Source organism: Dasypus novemcinctus, chromosome 4 (assembly GCF_030445035.2).
Source record: "Dasypus novemcinctus isolate mDasNov1 chromosome 4, mDasNov1.1.hap2, whole genome shotgun sequence".
Classification (NCBI taxonomy): Eukaryota; Metazoa; Chordata; class Mammalia; order Cingulata; family Dasypodidae; genus Dasypus; species Dasypus novemcinctus.
This window is the reverse complement of record NC_080676.1, coordinates 111917033-111943548: the sequence shown is the minus strand read 5'-3', so window position 1 is coordinate 111943548 and position 26516 is coordinate 111917033.

The window sequence follows — 26516 nt, the reverse complement described above, 5'->3', positions numbered from 1 at the left end:
ATATATGTAATGACAAGAAACTATTAATGACATGTGACAGATTGAATTTGGTGAGTGCCAAAAAGAGATTGTGTTTTTAACCTAATCCATTCCTGTGGATGTGATGCATTTGATTGCATTAGATGCAGTTAAGGAAGCTTTGATTAGATCACTTGATAAATGCTTTATAGCTTTTGATTATACTATGTCAGTGAGGCATGACACAGGTTGTTTCCACTTTGTTCCTGAGATCTTATTACAAACAGAGACAGAGAGAAGGAAAACACACACAGAAAAGGAGGCTCTGCCATTTTGACCTGATGATATGAAAGAGAGGACTTGAGAATTGTTAACAGCTGAATCTGAATCAAGAAGCACCCCAGAGGTTGAGCCCATGGAGAAGCTCAAGGCTGAATAGATGGTGAGCCTGGAGGGGAAGGTGCCAGGGGCCTCAGCAGAGATCAGCTGCCATCTTGCTTTGCCAGATGGCAGGACATCAGGATTACCAGTAGCTGGCTTTGGAGAGAATGCATCTCTGATGGTGCCTTGATATGGACATTTCACAGCCTCAGAACCAGAAACATTTACCCTAATAAACTTATGATTACAAAAGTTAACACATTTCTACATTTCTGGTACCTTGCATTGGCAGCCCTGTGGCAAACTAAGAAATGCCAATATGGTCCAATGTATAAATTTTCAAAATGTTTTATGAGAATATTTTGCATTTTGTTTAAAAATATATTTGCATAGTTTATGGTGAGCAAGATGCTTGTGCTTTTTTTTCTAAATTCTACATTATTTTAACACACATTTATATTTGCAGTCTTTCTGGAATTGATTTTTCTGTATAATGTGAGAAATGGGAAACTATTTCTTAACAAAAGGATATTTTATTAACTCAGCACTACTCATTGATAAGATAAATAGGCATTTTAAAAAGATGTGTTTCCTTAATATTCTAAAATGGAAGGAAAATGATATAATTTCTATAGCAGAATTAAATAAGACCAAATAGCAAATCTAATACCTGAAATAGAGAACATGAAGTTACAGTCTTTACAGTTAGATCTTCCAATTTCATAATGGCAAAATTAAGAAAATATATATCTAAGAGTGACTTGACTAAGTTAGCTTTTATTTCCTAGTTCACTTAAGTGTTAAAATGTCCTTTCATTTATATTAAAAAGCAGTATTTTTTTCTTTTTTTATTATTTCCTGGAGACAGTAAATTCTAGTATTATTTATCCCTGTTTTACTGTGTCAAAATTTAAGGAAAATTGGAAAATTTATTGGACACACATTGAAATGATATATAGGGCCAGGTTTATCTTTGGACACCTGCTTATTAAATCTTAATAGTCTACAAATCATGAACAATTGATTGGTAATGACCTTATAAATAATAAATCTAAGACACTGTAACCTGTATATTATACATTATAGCCTTTTACCTGCTCTTATTCTAATGTTTATTTTTCTATATTTGTGTGCTTATTTTATAGAAAAGTTCTTTGAAAATATTTCATATCATGAAAAATAATGATCCACATGTAGATAAATGCTTAAATTGGTTTACCCTTAGTTTAAACATTTACTAATTGTAATGGTTAAGATCATGTATCAGTTTGCAAGCTATAGTGACCAGTTATTGGGTGAGAAAGCATTTGCCTGATTGTTACTGTGAGAGTATTACTTGGATTTAAATCATTAGTCAATTGATTAATCAGATGGCTGATTACATCTACAGTCAACAAAGGAGTCTGTCTTTGGCAATGAGATGTCTCTCCCAATCTGTCAAATGTTTTAAAAGAACAACTGATTATGTCAGTAGTCAGATAGAAAGAATTTCTATTTCTACTTCAGCAGGCCAGTGACTCCTGGGGAATTCACCTACATCTTCATAGGCATTCCCAACTCTGGACTGCACTACAGAATTTGGGCTTGCCAATCCCATCAGTCACACGAGCCATTTCCTGTAATAAATATATATACATATATTTTTATCTATAATGTATATACATCTGTATATTTTGTCAGTTATATTTCTAATATACTAGCTTTTCTATTAATTTTGAGAAATCATTAATTTTTAATTTTACAATGTTCCAGAATAATTTGGAACAAATAACTAACTTCTAGCACAGTGGCTGACACTTAAACAATTGAATACATATTTTGTAGATGTTTTTAAAATAATACTGTTATCTTAGTGTCCAAACTTAACCATTCTTATCATGTTTGGGTCAGTCACTTTGCAGTTGCATTGCAGTCGAGTCTTTGAGGACGGTTTACATCTTCATCGTGAACTTTTCATAATGAAATAAAAATGTTACTTTCTCCTTCTCATGAATGTCACCAAGCCTCTGCAATCCCTTCCACTTATACCTGTTAGAGCTTAAAAAGCTAGGCATTAAGATGTCACATATAAGATTTTAGTATCATACTTGATCTTCAATATGAACTTTTCTATTGTTTTAAGTTGTAATTTCTTCTTCTTAAAACTACCTCAACTTAAATAGAACACATATTTATCTCAAGTAAAACTAGCAAGACCTAATGTAATAAATTCATTGTAAATATAAAATTTGTAAATAAGTATACCTACAGTTATTTTTAAAATTCTCTGAAGTATTGTTAGCATACAAGTCCACCCACGTCAAATGAGACAATATTGCTTGTCTTCATCCTAGTGTCTTTCAGGTTCTAAAGCAAAGCTATAAAAATAACTGTATAAAGTATAGGTACATTAAAAAAAAGACTGCAGGAAATTCTCAATTTAATTTATACTTCTTGTTTACATTTTCTAAATATGAAATTGTTAAATCACCTTCTGATTAAATTTCAATAATCATAACCATAAAAGAGGAAAACTTGTAGATGTATAAGATCTAACCAATAATCAATTTCTTTTTAAAGATCTTCTTCATGTTTTGCTTTAATGAGACTATTCTCCAGATATGTTCTTGGGAGAATGAATTCCTGGAGCAATTAACATCATAACTGTCATTCTATTAACATGTTTGGCTATTCATCTAAATTCTTGACTAAATCCAAACCTATGCTCTTCTGCCATGATATGGACTAAAGACTTGTCTTCCTACTTCTTTTCACCACACTAACCCCTCTTTCAAGGTGATATAAAGGACATAGGGAACATTTTTAAAAGTTTGATTATTTTGTTACTTTGGATACACGGTAATATGATTTGGAAGCGACTGTTTCGTAACCTATTTCTTTAATATTTCATACCTAAGATTTAAAAAATTATATTATATAGAATGTAATAAAATATATAATATTTACAAGAAAAAACTGAGAAGATTACAATCAGGAGATAATATAAATTCTAGTTTATAGACTGATGTGTAGATATATATGTTTAACATTTTGTTGAACTATGTAGTTTTTTTCAAAAACATGTTCTTAATAATAATTCTAATAGTCACATCCTACCTAAGCACCTACTAGAAAAATAAACCATCATGTTTAAAAAATTATTCAGCTAATATTATCAGAATTTATGTCAAGACTTTCATTAAAATTAGTTGTAGGCTTTTATTCAAAGCATAGATTGAGACTCACTGTGCATCCATTACAATGCTTAGTTTCTATAGTTTTGAGGATATGGCAGAATAAAATACTTTGGTTTGTTCAATGATCTTTAAGAAACTCTTCCAGTAAGACTTATTTTATTGCAAGGAAACTATACAGATTTCCTTACAGTCTGGATTTCAGATGTAACTTAGGCCTTTCCTGCCAAATCTTAGATGATATTTTGATTGTGATCTATATTGCATGTGAAAACAATCAGGATACACATCTATTTTATGACTACTGTTTTTATCAAAACTTCCATGGTTCAGAAATGATCACTTGATCAACAGAGTTCCCTCTCAGTCATCTTCCTAATTTGATAGTTTCCTAAGACTGGCAGAGGGGCCAAGGTCCTAAAGAACTTTGGAGATGCTTTGCTATTTCTGTAGCTTCTTTTAGATTGGAGTCATCAGCTCCTTGATGGCCCACTTCTATCTCATTCCCAAAATATCAGGTTAAAGAAAGTAAATCCAGTTCTCCAGATGTCTAAGAAATCTCCATGTCCTTTAATATATCCCTTTATGTTTAAACTAGTCCAAGGGTTTTGTGCAGTGAGGAACCCTGAACCTAACAAATATGTAAGGCATAGTTTTTAGGCTGTATCATCTCTCCATCTAGAAGGCAAGAGAAAAGTATAAATGCACATTATTTTATAGGAAAATGTAAGTATATAATTACTCAGAGATGTTGACCTCATATTTTAAACAAAGGCTTGACAGTATCAGACCTGTGATTTAGAAACATAATTCTAATATATATTCAAGAAAATGATTTGGGTATTCCATGGAAATTTACTCTTTTAATGTTTTGTACAAGTTTTAAAAATAATTAGTCTTTCCCTAATAGTTAAATCTTCCTTTAAGTTATATTTTAAAAGCAGAAAAATTATACAGAATTTTTCTATAAGCTTGAAACAAGAACCTTCCAGTAATATTTAGTAGGAAAATAAGGAATGCCATTATATAAAGAGAATTAAACTTTTGACAGAATTGAAAAAAGTTTGGCAACTGGGGGATGGAGCTTATCAGCCAACAGTGTCTTTCTTGGTGTCTCTCTCCTTAGACCTCTTTTCTTCTCTATTTGTATTCACCTTCATCACCCTCACCTAGTGTCAAAGTTTTAAATACCATCTCTATATGAAGACTCCAAATTTTATCTCCATCTTGGACTTCATTACTGACTCTGGATCAGAGGTCAGCAAACTTTTCTGTAAAAGTCCAGATAGTAAAGATAAACTACTAATAGAAACTACTTAATTCTGTTACAATAGCTCCAAGGCAGTCTAACTCAATGTAACCAATGAGTGTGACTATGCTTCAATGAAATGATTTACAAAACTTGGCACAGGACTTGTTTTGCCTTGTGAGCAGTAGATTCATCTTTGATTGCTAATAAGTGGTATAAAATATCAGACTTATTAGATTTGAAATCAGCTACTGATTTTACTCCCAAATGTGACCTACCCACAAACTTAGCCATCTCCATTAATGGCAAATGAGTTACTAAGTTCTAGTCCGTCAAATCAGACATCTTGGTATCATCCTCAAATCCTTTCTCTTCAGCTCATTCAGAAAATCTATCCACATATTTTGTTAGACTTTCAAAATATATATAAAATATAAGCATCTCTTCCTCTACTAGATTGCCCTGCTCTCATTCAACATCAATTTTTGCATTGGCTTTCAAACTGCTCCCCTGCTTCTATGTTTGTTTCCCTTCTGTTTATGCTCAATGAAGCAGCCAAAATATTCCTTTTAAAACAAGTCAAACCATGTGATCCTCTGCTCAAAATGAGGGTTCCACATTTCTCTCAGAGTGTAAAACAAATATGCTCATTTTACTCCATGCTCATTCTATTCCTGTCACACTGGCTCTCTTGTTGCCAGACTGGTAAGTAAAATAAAATGACTGCTTGCATTGGGCATTGCTGGTAGAGGAGGTCTTCATGAGAAAGGCTTTTTGAATGGGATGCTACTCGATTCATGAACTGCTCAATAAAGTTGTGAAATCCTAAATTGTATGAAAAATTTTTATTTTATCAAGCCTTTCAACTGACTTTGCTCAGCATTACCCGTGACGCTTAATCTGGACACTCAAAGGAAATCACAAACATCACTTTAACTGTCTCATATTTCCATGGTATTTCTCAATTTAGATTTTCCTGTTTTTTATGTTATTGTCCTATTCTACCACATTGAAATATAAGTTTCTTGAGGCAGAATTTCTTAGATTTTTGGTACACTGCTATATCCTTAAGGTATAGAATAGTTCCTCTCTCTATTTTTGAATGGATACATTGTAGAGGAAAATGTGAATTGTAGAAAAGGAAGCAAAAGCATGTATACACTGTCCATTTTTTGGGATTTGGGTATATTTTATTATTAGGACTCCAGTTAAAAAGGAATTTCCTCCCTCATTTATTTATGATGAGCACAGCCTCTAAGAGTTCATAAAATAATAGGCCATTTAAGCACTGCTGGATTTCATAAGTCATTAATTGTTACTCATCTTTGATTACCTGCTACCTGGAGCTTGAGAAATGCTATTTAAAGACAAAACCAAGAATCAGAAGTATTTGAATAGCTGATGGGTTTTCTTAGAAAATAATTTATAACAAAGTTTTAGTTATGGAACTTCTAATAACATAAAACATTTAATCACCAGCTGTTCTGGGTTGACTTGTATCCTTTTATAAAGACATGTTCAAGTCCCAACCCCTCACCCTGTGACTGTGACCTTATTTGGAAACGGGGTTTTTAAAGATACTATTTAAATGAGTTGAAATGAAGCCAAATTGGATTAGAGTGAGCTGTAATCCTATAAGACTGGTGCCTTTATAAGAATGGGAGAATTGGACACAGAGAGATGAGAGGAGAACACCATATCATGACTGAGGCAGAGAAGGCCATGGAATGGGGCCAAACTATCAGAAGCTAAAAGAGGGAAGGTAAGATACTCTCCTACATATTTAAGAGGAGGCAAGACCCTGGCAACAACTTGATTTCAGACTTCTTGCCTTCAAAACCGTGAGAGAATAAATTTCTGTAAGCCATCTAGTTTGTGGTAATTTGTTATAGCAGACTTAGTAAACTAAGACACAGTCTTGGATACTTATGCCTTTTTAATTCTTCCTTCAAAATACATATTCACATCAATTTAAGTCATTTTTAATCCATGTTCTTCCATATATTCTGAGACATTTTTAGAAAAAAAATGTATTATATAGAAAGAGAATTGCACAGCAGATCATGTGGCCATCCTTGACTCATTTCTGCCATAGATAATTGGAGACACTTTGCTTATATAAACATTGCTGCCTAAATGTCACCAGGTATTCTAAAAATTTTGAAGAAATCTTTCCTATTATTAAGATTTAAGAAAAGTTATTTGATTTTCCACCCTATGAAAGAATGGAAACCTGGTCTTGTCCCCAAACCCTGGAGATCTCAGAGGCTTAATTACGGTTTCCTGGTTACCTTTTGATTTGACATCATACTTGCCTGAATTCTTCAATTCACTGGTTGTGGCATCTTGGGTCTGTTATAAATATATCTAGACTTGTAATTTAGCTTCCAAATATAGAACAGAGCATTTTTTTCTGGATGTCTACAAGACCCTACCATTGTCAGGAAGATTTTATGTAGCAAAATTTTAATGCGGGTTTGTGTTCATGGAGGAAACCACAAATATATCATACTTTTTTTTTCTTCTTAAAAGTACGTCACTAAATGAACTACCTTTTCAGATGAAATGATGCCTTCTTATAGTTAGGCTTTCTCAGATCTCTCCTCTTTCCCTCCTCTTTCTTAACAGAGGGATACTGGCATTCTCCCTTTCTTCCTCAGGCTTCTTCATTGAAATCCAGCATTTTATTCATTTTAGGGGACTATTAACTTTCTTTCCTGTATCCAGCTCAAAGTCTTTATTTTTTTATCCAAAAGCAAATTAAGATATTGTAGTCATTAAAAGGCCAACTATTTCACATCTCAAACCATTAATACTTCAAAGGAACTTGGAGGGCTTTTTAACATTTCATTCTTTTCTGAATAAGTACAAATGATCAGCCCAGGCTCCTTTCTTTCCTTCTCTGTAAGATATATTCTTTACTTTCTAGGAAATTCCATTCACAGTCACCCTCCTACCCTGCATAATCAGCTACAATTTATTTTTTCTTAAATAACAACCTTTTCATTTCCAGCTACATTTATGCAACTCATAGAACTATCACAGCATGTTATTGGCTTCAACAAATGCTTGAATAAATCTCAGGAGGAAATAAACAGCTTCTTGGAGCATGATTATAGCAATAATGGGGGAGGGGGTCATCTGAGATTAAATGATGTAGAAATAAGGATTTTAGAAGTCATTTTTGACTTGTAGTAAAAGAAGTTTAATAATGGGAAAAACAATGCTCTAACATAAGAAAATGGAGTGCTGATAATTCCTTAGAACTGTTTTTGGTTGTTTGTTTTTTCAAACACAGTGTCAGAATTATTAAATATATCCTTTAATACTTAGTTTCATTTAAATCAGTAACCATGTTTTCTAAATCCTCAAGATTTAATTTCATATATATTTTCCTTGTAAATTGCCCCATTCATTGAGATAAAATGACACCAAATTAAAAATTCTATACAGCTGTCACTTTTTGTCAGCCATTCAGGAATACTGACATTCCACTTATCTGCAAATTTAACATTGACAGTAATATCACTGAACTTGGTACATTATTAGTTTCAAGGAAAATCTCAGTAAAAATGAAAATTGAAAAATGACTATTGCATCAAAATAAAGGTATGCAACTGATAGTGATATTAGTGATATTTTAGTTTGCAATTGGGAAAACCTAAGGCATTGTATGTGAAAATGAATGTTATACTAGAAAAAGAAGATTATTTTTTAAGTGAATAGAGCTTAAAGATAGTCATAATGTGAAAATTGCATTTCTGAAAACAACTAAATTTCTAAGTATTTGAAGTAATAACTTCTCGTATTTTAATGCTTTAAAGTGAACAGAGTACTTATGTATACTTTATTTCACTTTATTCACAACTATCTTATGAATTTCACAGGAAAGTTATATTTTCTCATTTTACGTATTAGATATTTACATATTACATATTTACATATTACATATTAGATTTTACATATTAGATATTTAGGCTTAAGTTTTTAAGTAACTCTTCAAATTCTGGTAAGTGGTGCTACAAACATTAGACTATAGAAAAGACGACTTTCCAGTCCAATTTCTTATTTGTAATCACTGCCTCTCCTACATCTTCACTTTGATTTTTACTTGTTCATAAGCCTTTTGTATAGGTTTACAGGAGCAGTTGTTTTATTTTAACAGATATTCAAGCAACATATAGTAAGCAGGATAAAATTCAATATCATAATTTTTCATAGAATTCCATAATTTTCTTTCATTGCATTTATCACAACTTGTATATGTTATTTCTTGAAGATGAGTTTATAAGTGCAAGACATTTTTTACCAAAGGATCTCTAACCTCTAGACAAAAGTATAGATTGTAACAATCATATAATAAATAATAGATTTATTAATGAAATGAATATTATCTAGAAAAATTAAAGATGCTTTAAAAATTAATAGATGTTTTCATTTTCTTTTTTTTTTCAAATAAATCCTTTATATTAATATACCTGAATAAACATAGGACAAAGATACATAATGAAAAATGTAAAAACATTACTTAGAAATGGAACTCAAAGATAAAAAAAAAATACTCTATTTTGAAAATTAAGTGCCTTTACATTTCATTAAGAATTTTTAAATGTTTCATATGGAATCCATTTACCAATTTAAAATAGTCCAGATCTATTGACCTTCAGGTCACAATTCAGGGCCAGTTTTTTCTCCAGGGAAGTGACTGTCAGATTGGATAAAGTTAAAGGGTAAGGTTTTTTGTTTGTTTGTTGTTTTTTGTTTTATGGCTGAAGTTTGTCAATATGACAATTTAGCATTTCTTATTTTATCCTGAGGTTCACATGTTTATTAGAGGCAAAGCTGGATAAATATTTATAATCGCATGAATTGGCATTTTAATAGAGCAATTAGCAAATTTTACCTGCCTCTAGTTGCTCAAAACATATGGAATTTTATTATGTTCTTTGTGATAACTACGTAACTATTTTATTTCAGAACACTTTTAGTTTTCCCTTATGGTATTGCATATATTTGTTTATTATTATATTACTAATACAAAATATATCTTACAAGATTATTGAAATTAACTTGTCAAAATATCTTTGCCTTTCTAAATAAAAAATATCAAACCATGAACTTATGTCATTATTTTTTCAAACCCCGGTATTTCAGAATTGGTATGAAGAAAAGACCTCATTCGTGTTTTTTATACTTATACTGCATATTTACAGTGGACATGACTCTTTCACTTTAATTACAGTTTATGCTTTCACAAATCTTTGTATTTTCAATTTCTTCTCTCATAGATGAGGCCAATCCTTAAAAGCCCAACTAAAGTGTAGAAATGGAATGTCCTGCTAGGAGTGGATAGAGAGACTTGAGAAGAAATACACAAATTAGGAATGCCATTGTCTCCTGGAAGCTTCCTGTTATTTAAAAGCTACAGTAGTAAAAGAAAAAGTTATTATTCTGAGTATCTACGAAAAGTGACTAATAAAGATGAATGTTTGAATATTTCCTCACTGCATCCAAGAATGGGTAATAAGGATTGAAAAATAGCTATCAGCCAAAGTAAGAAAGAATTTTTCTCACAAACTTGATAAATAAAATAATGTACACATACAAAATAGTCATAAAACTTTTGCTAGATACAATTCTCTCAACCAACTAGTAAATTGAAAAGACGTTTTTAAGATAACAAGAAATATGTTATAACTAAATAATAATCATAGTTCTCAAGGACAAAAAGCAGCCATCTGAATAGTGAGGTACAGATGATCAGAATACTACATACTAAATACAACTAAGAGAGAGAGGTGGATAATTTCGCTTTTATCATTAATGAGAAAAAACTCCATGTATTAATATATAGTTACATCTGGGCTTACCCTTAACTTTGTTGGAAAAATGGCAAGAGCTTACAAAGATTTGTTCCTTTTGACAACAAGGACACATATATTTTCGTAGTTCCATTCTATCCAATCAGATATTTGTTCTCCAATTGTCTACTTTATGTTTATGTGGTTAAATACTGTTTTAATTTGTCAAAAGGCTGCCAATGCAAAGTACCAGAAATGGGTTGGCTTTTATAAAGAGGATTCATTGGGGGTAAAAGCTTATAGTTCTGAGGCCATAGAGTATCCAAATCCAGGTACCATCAGAGGTACTTTCTCACCAACGTCAGGTACCGTTGATCTTATTGTCCAGACATGTGGTAAATCAAGATCGCCACTGCTCTCTGCTGAGGTCTCTGCCCTCCCTTCTAGACTCACCCTCTCTCAGAGCCAAGCTTATAGAGCTGTGAACAACCAGGCCTAGCCATGTCTCTTTCTGGGCTTTCACTATCAGTCTTGGCATCCTCAGTTTCTTCCCAAGTTCAGCTGCAAGCTATCAGGCATATGGCTCATCTCTTCCTGGAACTCAGTTCTTTGAGTCTCTCAGAGACTTCTCTTCTTGCAGCTCAGCTATAAAGCCAGAGTCCTTTCTCTCTATGGCAGGTTCAAATATGAAGGCTTCCTTTTCCTGTGTCTCTGTTTTTATCAGACCCAGCAAGAGGATGGAGACTCCACCTGAGTCACACTGCACTGATGTAGTCCAACTGAAAAGGTCTCACAACCACAGGAATGGATTACTTCACAGACATAATCTTTCTATTTCTGAGATTCATAGTGTAGTTTCAAACTGCCACAAATGCTAAACAAATATTTATTTGTATCCACAAATATTGATAGACATCAGAATAGTGGTTACCTTGTGGGAGAGAGAAAGACTGACAAAGGGCATTAAGGGTTCTTGGAATTTCTATAATTTGATCAGAGTAGAGGTTACATGAGCATATTCACTTTGTAAAATAAGAACAAGGTATACATTTAAGATTTACATGCTATATGATATGTATGTAACACATGCACATTGTTTCTCTAAAATATATTTCGGTAACTATCTCAAACAAGGAATTAGTATGTTCATGGACATAAACTTGGAAAGAGTCATAAACTATTTTGGAAATTAAAAAAATAAATAAATCTAGATAACAGGACACCTATAGGGCATCATGGATGATGCTGGTATGGAGAAGCAGGTGTCAGGAATGAGCCAGGAGAGGAAGTTGGAACCTGTGTATTAAGGATCTTGTAGTATATGTTGAATATTTTGATTCTATATGTGACAGTTTGAAGATATTGTGAATCCCAGAAAAGATCATATTCATGGAGTTAATCCATTCTTGTGATTAGATTCAATTAAGGGACTTTTGATTAGATCACTTTAGGGCCTTTGATTGAACTACTTCAGTGAGGTGTGACCCAGGGTGGGTCTCAGCCCATAAGCTGGCCTTTTATATAAGTAGAGAAAGGTAGCTACTATTTTACCCATGCCAAATGAGAGAGACTCCAGGATTGCCTACAGCTCCAGAAAGGCAGAGAAATCCTGAGTTGCTGAGAGAAAGGTTGGAGGCTCACCAACCACTGTCCATCCATAGCTGAGCCTGGGAAGAAAGTGAGCCCGGAGGAGAAGGTACAAATTGGCTGCCATTTTGACTTGCCACATGACGTGAATCCAGGATCAGCAGAGTAGCTAACCTTTGGTGAGACAGCATCTCTGATGATGCCTTGATTTAGATATTTTCACAGCCTCAGAAGAGTAAGATTTTACACTAATAAAGCCAATCCATTTCTGATATTTTTGCATTGGCAGCCCTTAGCAAACTAAAACAGTATCCAAAAGGAATAGAGTATTTAAAAGTCTAAGAATAGTTTAACTTAGTTATAGGAGGAAGCAGTTTTCAATTTTTAAAAATTTCTATAATGGTGATGATGTTATCTAACAGACAAATTCATGAACATTTCTCAATATTTAATAATCATTTTCATTTTCTTCCCACAGTCAAATTTCAAGATATCAATATCAAATCTTTTAAAAAGCATAATCACTAGGATTTCAAAATATGAAACTATTACTAGTTGATAATAATATTATTAAATTGTTATCTAAATGTCACATTTTTCAGTAAATATTACTCCATCATCCTATCTAAAATTCCATGCCAATTTCAATCCTTTCTTACACTTTTTTTTAAGGTTATTTCTCTTGTTTAGTGGGAAGTAAGCCTGCTAAAAAGGGGACATTTCTCTTTGTTCACAGCTGAATGATCAATGACAGGCACAGAATAGCTGCTCAATAAATATTTGGTGGGAGAATTTTCTATTTTAGTGAGGAGAGAAAATAAATACAAGTGCTTAGACGTTTTAATAAAATGCTCCCCAGCTGCTATCAATGGCCAGCCAGGATTAAAACCACCTGGCATACATTTTATCAATCCTTACTTGAACTCTTAATGTTGTCTAAGAAGGCATTCAATTTTGTTACTTCACTTGAGTTGCTACAGATGTAGTCAAATAAGATAAAATATGTCTTTTCAAATTTATGTAAGGATAGGAATAAATGTAAGCAAGTATTCCATATAAATAAAAATACTCTTAATGAAAAGGGTAGCATGTTTGGTGGGAATGGTGAATAGTTTGATTTTGTTCTCTCATAGTGTAAAAGCAAAGGTGAAAATGTGGGAGAAAATGTAAGCTCATAACAGATTGTACACTTCTTGAATGTCATTTTAGGGATGCTAAAATTTACTTGGCAGTCCAGAATTAATAAATACATGACAGGAATGTACCACTTCCCCACTCCTCCTCTATGGCATACATTCCTAATTGATGACCAACTGGTTTCTCATGACTATAACAAAGATCTCCAGTTTTTCCCAAAACCTATAGAGTTATCCAATTCCAAGACATTCAAGTTGGCATGGGAAATATTTTTGTCATTCCTTTACAGATTGATCTAATATCTGTCTTAGCCAGAGTCTTTAAAAACAGAGCCTGAAGCAGGGATTTTGGTGTATCTGATTATCGAGGGAGTGCTACTCAGGAAAGGCTGTAAAGGAATAAAGGGATAGGCTTAAGGAGGGGGAAGGGCTGAGAAAGAAATTGGTCCTAGGTAAAGTCTAGTCTTGGCTGGATTCATAGAGGTGGGTGTTGATGAGTGTTTTAGTGTCCTAGACTGATCAAGCAAATACCATGAAATGTTTCAGCTTAAAGAATGGGAATTTATTTGCTCATGGTTTCAAAGCTAAGAGAAAGTCCAAATAAAGGCATAATAAAGGCAATGCTTTCTCCTCAAAGTCTTTGGCTTTGGGGTTGCCTACCAGGGTTTCTTGGTCCTTAGCTCATCACATGGCAAAGCACATGGCTGTGTCTCTTGGTGTCTCCCTTCTCTTCCAGGTTTTGTTGGTTTCAGCTGCTGGTTCCTCCCTCTGTGACTTTCTCTCTCTGTTTGTCTAAATTTCCTTCTCCTTATAAAGGACTCTAGTAATAAGATTAATAAGGTTAAGACCATCCTGATTGATGGGCCACACCTTAACTGAAATAACCTAATCAAAAAGTCCTACTTACAATGGGTTCATACCTATAGGAATGAATTAAGTTTTTATGGGGTATATATAGCTTCAAACCATCACACTGGGTAAGTACTGGATCATAAATCACATGTCAAATTGTCTGATCCTGATGCAAGACAGCCTTAGTAACTTCCAGAGAATATGCAGAAGTCATCTGTGAGCTGTTTGTAGCAGCTCTTACAGCAATTGGGGAAAGAGTGCATAGGCTGGAAGCACATTTAACAGCTATTATTTTTTAAAGAAAAGACTTAAATGGAAGCATTTAAGGATGAGAATTATGGTTGAGATAATGTTATTTACAAATGTATTCAAAATAATGTGATTAAAGGTGCTAGACTTTCACCTTGCAACTGTTAGTAGGTAGGCATGGCTTATTGTGGTTAAAGTGGAAGGAGATTATTATCTTCGGAATTGAAAAGTCTAGTGTGTCAGAAATTCTGTTAGTGTGCATTTTAAAATAACAAAGTTTATCCCAAGGAAAACTATTCCTTCTATTAGCTTGTAACTGAGTTTGTTAAATTTGTCATTAATATGGTATAGCAGTTTGGTATTGTTTCTGAATTTCAAAAACAGATATTGGATTATGTTTATAAACTAGTCTGTTCTCTGGGTGTGTTTCCCTTTGATTTTATTAAGTTTAGAAGTTTCACTTTTGCTTGATTAAATTATGATTAGGGCTTTGATTGGGACATGTTAATAGAATGCTGGGAAAATGACATTGAGAAAAGAGAGAGTTTTTGATGCCAGACTGCTAGGAAGTGAATACACAGGAAAAGAAGACAGACGAATAGAGATGGCTCCATAGACACAGCAGAAGCCCTGGGAAGAGAGAAAGCTTGATAGTCTGCAGCTGACCTTATGGAGAGAACAGAGCAGCTGAGCCTGATGTGGGTTATGGGTGGGAGGTAGTTGGACTCTTTGTGTCCTGACTTGTGGGTATAGGACAGTAAGAGGCTGCAGTCCTGCCCTTGGTGACTATGGCAATGGCTCCAGTCCTGGGAGGCAATTTAGCAATGCAAACTCTATACACATACTGTCAGTCCAGGGAAACTCTGATAGTGGTGATGCCAATGCTTAAGGGAACTTGGACTTGGCCTGGAATGGGAAATATAATATAGCCTGTACATAAATTCAAAATCATCTAATTCTGTATCCAAGTGTCCCTAGTCTGCAGGAATCCAGTTAAGTGATATAGGTCCTATGGGCTTTGAATGTTCAGAAAGGATATAAGACTGAATGTGTATTCAAAGTTGCATCCAGATGGAATATGGGCAAGATGCTAATTCAAGTTCCTCTGAAATGTGGGCGATATGTTAATTCAAAACCTATCTGGTTCTCAGGAAAACACTTAACTAACAAAGAAAGTAGTTTTCTTTGATAAAAGCACCATTTGACTCCCCACCCTTATAAAAAGACCTTGAAAATCTTGTTTGAGGCTCAGGGTTTGAAACAGGAAGCTCCTAAGTCCTGCTGCTGTCAATAAATCATTTTTTCCTTCTCAAAACCATTCCTGAGTCCTGCGCTTTCTATATACAAAAAATTGAACCTCTCTCTTCTTCTAGAACAAGCCCAGAAAGAAAAGAGCCCAGAAGAGAGAGAAGATTTATCCCAGCCTGGAGCTCATACTGGAAGAAGCTGGGACCACAGAGCCTTAAGAACAGGAAGGCTGGACCCTTCTGACAACGTTGCAGTCATCAGCAGCCACCTTGCGCCAACACGTGGCAACAGACTGGCAAGGGAAATAACTTATACTTTATGGTCTGGTAACTGTAAGGTTCTTCCTCAAATAAATACCCTTTTATAAAAGTCAACAGATTTCCGATATTTTGCATGGGCACCCCTTTGGCTGACCAATACATATGGTTTGAATTATTAGCATGGTATATGCTCCATACATTTGCATGAGGCATATGCTTACCTCTTCCATTGACTGTAAGTTCTTATAGGCATGCACCATATCCACTGTTTCATGTGTATCCCCTCTCTACAAAATTCAATACAGTACTAAATGCCTACTGAGTATACAGCAGTGTTGTTGACTGACAATTTTTTAACAATTAAGTAAGTTTTATCCATGTATACATCATAGTGCATGCCAAATTATATCTTTGGAAAATTTTGAACATGTTCATGAGAATGCTAGTATTTAAAAAATTGAATCATTTTCAGTTTTCATTCAGGACACATATCCTTGTTGTAGAATTTGATACTAGGTTCAATTATTTCTGTATAGAAAGGCCGGGACTCAGGAATGATTTTGAGAAGGAAAAATGGTTTATTGATGGCTGGCCGGACTCGGGAGCTTTCTGTTTCGAACCCGAGCCCTGAACAAGATTTTTTAGTCCCTTTTATACAGAGAGGAAAGACCAAATGATCCTTTTGTTTCAGTTCTCAATAGGCTTGAATTGGCATATATCTTCCACATCCTAAGTAAGCTTTTAGCATGGACGTCATACATTCTAGATAAGCTTTTAGCACATTTGGTTTTCATTTCCCCTGAATATCTAAAGTTTATAGACTTTGCATTGTTAAACTGTTTCCTGGGACTGGAGTCGTTGCCATGGTCACCAAGGGCAGGACTGCAGCCTCTTACCGTTCCACACCCACAAGTCAGGACAGACAGTTTAGGCTAAGGTTATCTCTGAAGAGACAAAGAGCCTCCCCCCCATAGTCACATCATCCTAATTCAGATTTCAGGTTTGTAGCATTAATATTGATTCTAATTTGATTTTCAAAAGGAACAGTGTATAATAACAGACCCAAGAGAATCCAAACATTTGAGTTTGATACCTAGTAAAAATATTTCTTGAGTCAATATATTTTCCTTCAAAATTGTTGATGGGAATCTCTTGCTTTTGGTCTACAAGAGGCTCTTAAATTATGCTGACCTTTCAGAGAAAATGTTTCATTCCTTAAAATTGTGATTCCAATTTCAACAAAGTCTAAAATTTGCTTCTGAAACGGTAACTCCATTTTCATCAACAGTTCTATAACCCTTAAAAATTTTTCACACGATGTTTGCCACTTCCCAAGGTATCTGTCCAGTTCCAGTTTTTGTTGTTGTTGTTGTTATTTTTTTATTTGTGATTTTTTATTCTTATTTTTAGGTATTGGGGCCAGAGATTAAACCTAAGAGGTCACATGTGGGAAGCCAGTACTCAACCACTGAGCCACATCAGCTCCCCTGAAGTAGTTTTTTCATTTGTATGCTTGTTTGGTTTTGTTGTTGTTTTTGGAGGCACTGGGAACCAAACCCTGGCTCTCCCATGTGGGAAGCAGTCTCTCAACAGCTTCCAACACATCTACTCCTCTCTCCAGTTTAATATACTTACTGCCTTCTGCAATAACCAGCAACGTTTTTTGCTTTTTCTTTTCCCTTTAAATTTCAAGTTCACAGTATCTTGGTGTTTTGTCACAACACCAAGCATCAAGCACTCCAACAAGTTGATTTCTTATTCTTCAACTCCTAAAAGTTAATCAGAGGAAGCATCTGAGTAAATCTTCTCAAGTAGTTTCCTATGTGATGGCATAAAAGTAAACAGAATTTCCCACACTGCTTTAACTACTTCCAAATAGCTAATAAACTGAAAATGGTCCCAGCTTGGGGAAAAATCACAACTGGAATCACGCCCTGCATCATGTCATGTAACAGACCTGCCTGTAAATGTCACAGTTCCAACTCTTTGCAGGATGAGGCAATGGCAGAGGAGCACTTCAGCCTTTGCTACTGACAGGAATATGCTGGGGAAGACTCCTTTGCCCTTGCCCCTCAGTGACCCCTTCTGTGAAAATAAGCCTATCTTTTCCATATTTAGAACAAATTTCACTACTGACAAGTAGGAAGGACTTACTAGCTCATGTACATTGGATAATTGCACTTATATATTTGCATACTTGTATAATAATATGCACCCATGCAATTAAAAGCAACTGGCAGTTTTTTAATGATAATTCATTCCCAGCAATTAACCAGAATAATGAAATTAAAACAGTAAGGGGATATTTTTTCTCCCCTGTAAACAAAACTAAAAATAATTGGAGAAGTGAACTGCTGTGGAAGATTATAAAGTTATTCTGGAATTAACTTGATACCTATCCATCATCACTGATAAAATCAGTTCTGGACTGAATAGAGCTATGTTCTAAATGACCTGCCACATTCTTTCTCTACCCAAATATTCTATCAGGCTAACCCTCAGAAAATCAAGAAGGAAGATGTTTGATTTGAGATATTTTATGCTTTTTACATGATCATGAATTCACAGATCAATACAAATAGGGTGATTAACCAAGACAATAAAATGTACTTAATGTGGGAAGATAAATCTTCCAGATTTCTCAGTGTTCCTGCAAAGTTCTGGCCACCTGAGACATGGAAATTGATGTGCTATGAAAACAGAGAATGTTTGATTTTATTTCTCCCAGAAACATTTGCTTTTCACTTGCCAGGAGTATTAGATCTTTAACTGTTTGTCTCCTTATTATCCCATCCAAAGAACAATAAACCTCTGATCTCCCTACACAGACTTGGGTTAACAGATAAGGTCCTGGATAGCCCAAAGGCCTCTGGATGAGTACAGAATGTTATCTTCCTATGGGTCTATGTATAAAAAGGGATTAAATCCTTGTTTGTAAATTTGGAGATACTCTTTATTTTTCTTTTGGAGAGGTTTATTTATTTAAATTTGAAAGGGCAAAGACCCAGGCTCCTACCATTCTTTTCCAGAGGAGAGATTTTTAAAAAATATATATTAAGGGGAGAGGACACAGCTGTCCCTTTTCTATATACGTGCAGAAATTCATAATTCAGTATCCCTCCCTTACAGAATAATCACCCATGTAGGTATATTCATGTCTCTCATCACGTCATCTGCAGGGTGCTGGGCATAGGGAAGAGATCAATGTTACAGTTTTATTCTGCAGCTGTTATTGCTGTGAGTAAATAACATCTTATCATTGACCCAGAGGCTTGTGTTTTTGCTACTATTTATATCTACCCCTCTATATCTATGTCTGTTTATAAAATTTTTCTTTATATCTGTATCTAAAGCAATATCTACACCTACCACTACAGCTACATAGTGATTTCAATATCTATATCTACATCTACATCTATATATGTATGTATATCCACATCTATATCTATATATAACTATGTGTCTGTAGTTGTATCTGTATTTATGTGAATATATAAATTAACACATAACATATAATTCAATGTGAACTTTAATTGACATTCTATTTTGATTATCAAAATTTTTTGCTAATCCATTTAGGAACTGAACAGATTTTGTAGTGTAGTAGCAGAGAGAAGTTGGGTGTATGTGGTATTTAAGGCCAGGATCTGAGAATTCTGAGAAGGAAGATGATTTATTTTGACTGGCCAGACTCCATGGACTCTTGTCCTGATAAAAACCGAGCCCTGAATAGAATTTTTGGGTCCCTTTTATACAGAGGATATAAGAATGGGGAGTCAAACGGAGCTTGTATACAAAAGGACTTTTTGTTAGTTTCTTCAAGTGTTTTATCTGAGTATTAGGTTATTTCCTCCAGGTAAGTTTGACTTAAAATATATCCCCCACATTCCAGGTAAGCTTGAGTTAACATATATCCCCTACATTCCAGGTAAACTTTTAACATGAACCCCCCACACACACACACATTCCAGGTAAGCTTGACACATTTGGCTTGCATCCTCCCTGAACATCCAAAGCCTATAGAGTTTATACTTCTCAGTTGGCTTTCTAGGCATATTTGGATATAAAATAAGTTTGAATTTATGCACAGGTTATATTAGTAGCACTTCTAAAGTATTGATATATAATAGAAACTTATTAAAATATTAATAAATTGACATAATAGCTAAATAAATGCAATAATAGAAAAATAAGTATTGGTTTAAAATCATGCCCATCTCAAAATGTGAGTATCTTCTCAGAATCACGGCTAAAAAGAAGTATATATGTTACTGGATTTTGTCTAGGTAATTGACTATGCTACAGAAATGAATTTCAAGAGCATGTCGGGTGAGTTAGGCCAATAATTTATTCAGGCAGGCAGGGAAGAGAAATGGGAGAAAATAACAGATCATAGGTCCCAGTAGAGAGGAAGGGGTTGAAAAGGGATAAAGTGAGCTGATTTACAGACTACAATTTCCCATTATAGATTATAAATGCCCAGGTTTTACTTGTGTGGCAACCATGGCAGAGGAAAAATAGTGAGAGCAGGGTGCAAAAGGCAGGAACAGGGGTCCAAAGATGAGAGCGAGCGAATTCAGGCTTGGCGCCTGCTTTTTGAACAGTTAATTATTCCACTCCTTTACTAAAGGTAGGGGAAGAGTTTCAGATGTTTGCTGTTTTGATTGATTACCTTACCCATCAATTTCTCAAGAGGACCTAATGATAAAGTCCTTAGGGAATACCCGGGGCTTCTCCTGGTTTTCAGAGGAAGTCTTTGTTCTGAATGGCAGAATCTTCCAGCAGCCCTCTTGGGGTTATTGATGTCCACCTTGACTTCTTGCCAGTTTCCAGATCCATCTATTGATTCCCTATCTTATTAACCTGCTAGTAAGATAGGGAATATTTATGTGCTTCAAAATACAATGACATTTTACATTTTAATTTATTTATTAAAAAAATAGGTAGCAACCTTTCTGTATTTGTTCATACATTATTTTCTGTTGGTGTTATTTTTCTCTTTTCAAAATTCTAATGTTAATCTTAAAGAGTTTAGTGCATTCATAATTATATATTATTGCAATGTTTACAGGGATCACACCACTGCATTCTTAAAAATTAAAAAATCAACTGTTCATTTTCCATTAATAAATGTACAGATGTTCTGCTTATTATTTATATAATGTGTAAATATTTTATTTAATGTAAGTATTAAATACAAGTCTTAAAAATCTGTGCTATTACCTGTTGCAACAATGCAGATATCATAAAGGCATAAATTCCAAAATTGAATGTTAATTATATATAGGCAAAAGGAATCACATACTTTCAATTACTTAATGATTAACAATATTACAAATGTATCAGTTTATAATTACATCAAGTGATTATGAAGGAACTCTGCAGGGGTACATCTGGGTGCTTGCCCGGAGCAGATGAATTGGAGTCCAAACCAGATGGTCATGAGTGAAAGCAAGTTTATTAACACTAGTGGAAGGACAGGAGGCAGGGGTGTCTCAGATCTGCCCTCCTCAAACTAAAAAAGCAGGAGTTTTCTTGGATTCAAATAAGCGAGTATAGAGTGTTACCATCACAATTGCCAGTATGCACAAGGGTGAGCCTAGTTCTTATTTTTATTTTTAGGCACCAAGACCATCCCCAAGACCTCGTGTGTGGGAAACCAAGCCTCAATCACTGAGCCACATTGGTTCCTGAGTTGGGTTTTTCATTTGTTTTGCTTGTTGTTTGTTTTTGTTTTGTTTTTAGGAGGCATTGGGGACTGAACCAGCAATGTCCCATGTGGGAAGCAAGTGCTCAACTACTGCTTGAGCCACATCCACTCCCTACAGTCTTGAATAACCATCAAAATAGTAGGGATGCACTAGGCAAGACTAAGTCTAAAGTAACCAAAAATAGGGTTGATATCTATTTAGAATGACCAACACAATAGAGATCTAGGCTAAATCCAGCTAGTTTCAGTAATTTCAGATATTACCCTTTTGCTATTTTATAATATAAAGGCATCTATATAATGATTTTGTAATCATAATTATTTATTGATTCTTAACTCTCAGTTACAGTTTCAGGCTTCATTTTCCTTCAAAACAAACTGGGCACTTTCGTTTAACAACTAAGCAACTGAAACTATTTTAATGTCAGTTCATGGGGGACAAGACTGCCTCAATTAAGACCCTGGTGTTTGTAGAAACCCTAGTGGGGCTGGTTTTTAATTGCTGTGGTTCAATTCCCCCCTGGAATAGGATTATTCACCACTCTTAGGTGCTTCCTACTGGCAAGGGATGATGTTAGGTGCTTTTTCTGTGACAAGATCCATGCAATGGAGATTAATGTTGATTGGACATTAATTTTGGGGGCATCTGAAACACTTGAGAGGGTCCAGTAGCCTGCAATTGCTTAGAAATATAAAGATGTGATTACTTTTAAGATAACTTACTCATAACTTACTCATAAGGCAAGGGAAGCTGTGTATGGACAGAATTTCAGGTTTGACAAAATAAAGGGAAGCTGGTATTTATTGGGGTTTGTTTATGAAAAGAACCCCAAAGTCTAGGATACTTAGACTCCAGCTAATCCCTGCCACTAGGAGATAGATTGGAAAGAAAAAGTAAGTACAACAAGAGTGGCAAATTTAATATTCAGCTTGGGGTGTTTCCCGGGACATTGGGGGTGTTTCCTGAAAATAAATTTTGCCTCCACCCAAGTATGTCTGTTGTTTCACCCTGGTAAGCTGGATCCACAGTGGGATTCCCTGCAACTGGAAAGAAGAATGAGTGACATGTAAGAGGGTTCACTTTGGGCTGGGTTGACATTCAGCATGGTGACTTTTTAGATGCAAAGCCACATCCAGTCTCTTGGTTCAACTAGATGCAATGAGATGTCTGCCGGGAATTTAAAGCCGTTAGATGCAAAACTTGGAAATTTATTCAGGGTTGCACCCAACGTTTTAACACACTGGATAGTAGTTAATTCAGGACTAGCATATATGTTATCTATTCATTTTTTTGACAAATGGCCTGCCATAAATTATTTTAAAAGAATGAAAACCAAGTCCTCATCGGGGAGTAGTCCTTATTCACAGTAAGGCAATGGTCATGATTTTATCTTATTTGAGGTGAGTCTCTAAACAAATATTAATAAGATATCTCAAATCTATTTGAAATATCTTAGCTATTAAAACATTATTCTGACTACTTCTTTTCCCCTTTTTCAACCAATCCTGTATTGTCAGGGATGCCCATGCCTTAGGAGTTGTCAAGTCCTGCATTGCTAGGGAAACTTTACCCTGGAAGTCCTATCCCACATAGAGGAGGAGTGGGTAAAGTAGTGAGAGTAAAGTAGTGAAAGACCGAAGGTTCAATATGCTAGAGTGCATATTGGTTTACCTTATAGACTGCTACTATTTCAATATACTGGGATCTCCTATTGTTTGAAAGAGTAGTAGGAAATTCCCAGGTAAAGAAGTTTAATTACTGTATTTTTCCTGGTCCCTTAGGGGACTTTTGCAAATACTTTTCTATGTTAAGCTCAAAATACTTTGAAATGTGTAAAGGTATTAGAAATTTCCTGTCCAGAATGTCACAATCTCATTCACTGTTTTAGGTTCCATGTTAACATAACATGTTAGCTAAGATGTTTAAATAAGCTGAGTAGTAAGATTTAATTAGATAATGCTCCACAGAAATTTAAAGAACTTTCTTGACAAAATAAATTTCTTTCTGGTCCCCATAATACTTAAAGTTTTAAAGTACTGATAATATTGTCCTTTTCCATGTATCCTGATTCTCCTTAGTCTTTAGATTATTTCAATTTACCTTTTAATTGAAGCCTGATTCTTTTTAGCATCTTTGATTCAGGTGGTCTTTTAGAATTAATCTGCTTTTATCAGCACCTTTAGAGGGGTTAGCTTTAGCTCTTAGTTTCAGCTATCATACAGGCTCAAAAATTTTAGGAGCTATTAGATTATGCATAAAGAGTAAGGCAATTTAGGGTCTAGAAATAACAATTAGAGATCAAAGCTCAAGTATAAACATGTGTTGGAGAAAAATGCCACTCACTGGGACTCAGAGACTGATGATTGCAGGTAGAAAGTTTATTGGGAAGTTGTCCCAGTGGAGGAAGTCTGAAGAATTGACTCCAGTCTGCCCCTGGCAGAGACAGGCGTGAGTTTATACTGCACATCTATAGGTGGGAAAATGCTTAGTCAGTGGGAGAGGGTTGGCCTTTGACCAACACAGAACTGTAGACGTGAATTGTTTTCCCTTTTATGGCCAAGGAGTGGTGAGCTAGGGGTAGTGAGTTCTAGGAATGTGGGAGGGGTTGGTGGTGCCATGTGGCTCCTTTGTCTATTCTTGTGAGGAAATGAGCTGTATCTGAGCACATAGGCTATGGCTCATCCAACCAATCATGTAGGCTATGGATGGGGGCTGCTCTATGTCATGGGAATGCAAGTTACTGTTTGTTAACCATTGAAAACCTTGTGATCAGTTAATCATTATAAACCATGTAAGGGAGAAACCTCTAAAATTCTTAACTCTTTGGTTTTATATATATATATGTGTATGTGTATATATATATATATATATATATATATATATATGGTAATTGGCCTAATTAGGGCTATAAGGTGCTGGGCTGGATGGAAGGGTGAGGGGGTTGGGGGAATTGACACCTTCTAGCTACTTCTTGCTGTCAAGAAGCTGTTAGGTGTTCCCATGGGTTCTGATTCCTGGTTCTGAAGAGGCTGGCATTGACATTCACACAGCAGAAAGATGCTGTTCACATATTCCTGAGTCACTGATTTTGTGAGTCAGCATATGAATTGGACAAGGAGCAGTAAGAGACAAGGACTGAAGAGAGGAAGTAGCAGTAATATCAGTAGTGGTGTTTTGAGGGGTGAAAGGATTGATTTCTGGGGTGAGGAGAAATAAGAAAGAAATGGGGATAGACATTGATTTCCATAGCTGTTATCTCACACTTTCTGGATGATTTCTATGTTTTATATTAAAATTTTGAGATTTTTCTCTACTTGTCTGATTCTATTCATATAGAAGCAACAGGTTTCATTTGTGATTGTACAGGTGCCTCTGTGATAGAAGTGAAGACTTCCAATGGTCACCTATTTTGTATGACAACTGAGGCTAAGCTATTAATTTCTAGGTGTTAATTGTTTATGGCCTTTATGCTTGCATTCCAGAATAACTGAAATTGAAGGGAGATATTTAGGATTGCTCTTTCAAATATTCTAATACTTGCAAACCACAACAAACTGCAAAAGATGATATGTCCTATGCCAGGTTTTTCTAGGGTTGGATTATCAAGGACATGATATTCAAATTCTGTGTTTAATGGTTAATTGCAGTTGCTATGATTTGAATAGTTCATGTGAAAGTATGATAAGGTGTTTTTGAGAGGTTAGTATAAAGAGAAGTAGAAGAGCGAAATGCAGGATGTTACAGCCTAGGAGAGGAGAGGGGCAAGTAGGAATTATAAGAAATTGATGGGAGAATGTGTGACTTTTTATTGAGCATATGATTGGTTTGGTAATTAAAGGAGAAGAATGGAGGCTATTAACCCCCACAATAGAGATTGAGGAAGTGGATGAAGGTTCTGAATATCTTAGGAGGATTGAATATGTGGCCCCCAAGCCAATTAAAAAGGAGATCGGTTTACCTCCAACTTTGATGCTAACCCTTAGGTCGGACTTACTGATGGAGATGTGGGGCATCTTGAACCAGGGACTCGTCAGGCATCTGTTGTTATTCTAAGGAGGTCTGGAAAGGAGGATCCCTGCTCCCAGTCAGTAGGGATCTTTCCTGAAAACAGTGTTTTAAGGACAGTTTGACTCCCAATGATCTTTATGATGACATACCGGGCTAAGCCTCAGAGGATGCTTGGGATTGGGGTAGGAGGGTGCACAGTGCCCTTCTTTCCACACTTAAACCAGGGTCTTAGAGGTGGCCAAAGAGAAGGGGGATTAGGTTTCGAGAATCAGACCTGAGGGCAGCAGTTAGGAGGGAGGCCTTAGCTTGATCTCGCTTCTGGTTTTCTAATTTGGCTTCCTCTTCTCTGTTGTTAAAGACCTTAAAAGCTGCTTTAATCAGGTTTTCCTGAGAGGTTTGAGGGCCATCCTCTAAACTCTGTAACTTCTTTCTGATATCTGTATAGGATTGTGTAATAAAATGGGTGTGTAGGTATAAGTGGCCAGACTCTGATCCAGGGTCTAAGTTAGTATATTTGAGAGAATCAGTTAATCTATTTATAAAAGCAGCTGGATTTTCATCAAGCCTTTGTGAAATCTCTTTAATTTTATCATAATTAACTGCCTTCAGGGCAGCCTTTTTCGTGCCTTCTATTATACAGGCTAAAAAGTGGACCATGTAGGGAAGGTCAGCAGACCCTGGCTGATAGGCTCAGGATGGACTAGTGGTTGGAACTGTGGTGGGGTCTGCTGGGTGTCCTTTGGATTTGAGTGTGCATGGAATCTACCAAAGTGGTAGCAGTTGCATAAATGTGTTTTCCCCCCCTCAGGTGTAGTTGAAAAAGTAGGGATAACATATGTGTCCTGATGTGTGCGATCCTAAGAGTGGGTGAGATGTTGGAATTCTTTGATGTACGTGACAGGA